Source organism: Neltuma alba, unplaced genomic scaffold, assembly GCF_004799145.2.
Source record: "Neltuma alba isolate B1F8T4 unplaced genomic scaffold, ASM479914v2 tig00012134_pilon, whole genome shotgun sequence".
NCBI classification, from domain to species: Eukaryota; Viridiplantae; Streptophyta; class Magnoliopsida; order Fabales; family Fabaceae; genus Neltuma; species Neltuma alba.
Window position 1 is genome coordinate 9,952 of NW_021636685.1, and position 2,130 is coordinate 12,081.

The window sequence follows — 2,130 nt, forward strand, 5'->3', positions numbered from 1 at the left end:
CCACTTCTTTCTCTCTGTTGCCATTTCTCTATATGACCAAATTACTAAAAACGACTGTGCGTAACACGCCATTCATCCCCCTCCTCTCTCCCTCTCTTCACTTCTCTTTTATTCCTTTCTCGGTCCTTTTATTTTGTCTATATATTCAAGCAGCGACCTTTCAATATACTCCATTGCTCGCGTTTTTCTTCTTCGGTCCACGCGCTCAAGTCCTTCTCTTTCCTTTCTGTTTCTCTGTTCTTTGTTTGTTTTTGTGCTTCTGCGTCGCGACTCTTCTTTCTCTTTCTCGCGAAGGATTTTTCCATCTTTTTCAACATGACTGGTGTTCCCGAAGGAGGGTCTGAATCTGTAACCCTTGATCTGCTTAAGCATAAAATGGCGGAGTTTGCTAAGGAGAGAGACTGGGAACGGTTTCACAGCCCCAGGAACCTCCTTCTTGCTCTGGTATGCTTCTTTCTCCAACCTTGCAAAGATTGAAACTTTCTCTCTGGTTTTACTTGCACGTTGATTTTATGCGCTTTATTTGTTTGTTTTACTTCTATTGAGAGTTCCCCATTTTAGTTTCTTGTGTTTCTGGCCGATTTCTGGTGAAACAAAGGGAGGAGACCTTCTTCTTGTTACTGATATATTGTTTTTTTTACCACTTTTTCCACCTGGTGGTGTTTTACCATTGACCTGACCTAACTGATTCTTATCTGATATGAGTGAGATGGTAAGTGATTTTGAAGTTTTCTTGTGTATGGCTCATTGTAATATTTATTTTATTTAGGCCAGTGGACTTTTCCTCGCAAGTTGTTTCATTTTTAATATATATTTGAGAAACAGTGCTTAGTACTTTCTTAATTCCCAAGGTTTTTCTTATTCCCCTTGTTCTGAAAATCGAAAGTTGCCAAACCCATAGTCAAAATCAACTTTGCGAACAGATTCCTTTTTGTTTGTTATCACTTATCACAAGTCACCCAGAACCTCTGTTCCCTAGCTTTTCCTATTTCACTTTTGCTCCTCCATCATTTATTATGTTCTTCTTGCCTTGTGCTTTCTTCTTTTCCTGGCCCCAGGAAAATTCTACAAGGTGGGTCTCTCTCTCTGTCTCTCGTTCTCTCTCTCCTCAATGCATCAAAGATTTGGGTACTATGAAAAGATTCTGGATTTGATTGTGCAGGTGGGTGAAGTGGGCGAACTTTCTGAGATATTCCAGTGGAAAGGCGAGGTTCCAAAGGGTCTGCCAGACTGGAAAGAAGAAAGAGAAAGTTCATCTTGGTGAAGAGCTCTCCGATGTGTTGCTTTATCTTGTGAGGCTCTCTGACATCTGTGGGGTTGATCTTGGCCAAGCTGCTCTGAGAAAAGTTGAACTTAATGCTGTCAAATACCCAGCCACAGGATGCAAAGAAACCTCAAGCAAGCAGAACCAGAAAACCAGCAATTTCACTGATGATACTGATACTAATAATAATAATAATAATACCGCCGATATATAATGATCTTCCATGTGTTCATCTCCAAAGTCTTTCAGTAAAAAGACTGACATGTGAAGATTTCTTTTTTCTTCTCTGTCATCTGATATTGGAGGGTTTTGGGGTGGTTGAGGATAATCCCAAGGTTAATGTTACTGTAGGGGCATAGATAATAGATTAGGGGGTTGTGTCGACAAGATGGTAGGGTTTTGTGACATTGCATGGAGACTTAGTTTGGTTTGGTTGGCTGGTGAAATGCTACTTTTTCCTGAGGTACAATTATTCTCACAAATTTTGATCTTGTCACTGTTTTAGCAGACTGAATAGAATCCTCTCTTTGACAGATATATATGTTGAAATCATTGCTTGTTTTTGGGTTTCTTAGCATGTGGCCTTTTGACATTTTACTTCGTCTAGTCAATATCCAAGGCATGGTTTTGGTTTTATCCATTTTAAAGGGTGTCTGGGAATTAAGAAAAGTAATTTTTAGAAATATTTTTTTATATATTAAGATAAATTTTTTTTATATATTTATATATTGTAAAATTATCTTTAAAATCATAGTTTTGATTTTATTCTAACACTTTTTTAGGATATGTATGATTTTACGTTGGTGCTGGGAAGAAAAGAAAAATTTTTACATTGGAAAATACTTCCTCCGCTTCTTATCATTAGC

General features: G+C 37.9%; 1 pseudogene; it reads left to right on the forward strand.

Annotated features, from left to right (window-relative positions):
* The first annotated feature begins 219 nt into the window (after window positions 1-219).
* Window positions 220-1,827, forward strand: LOC114723324 (dCTP pyrophosphatase 1-like; annotated as a pseudogene).
* The last annotated feature ends 303 nt before the right edge of the window (window positions 1,828-2,130 follow it).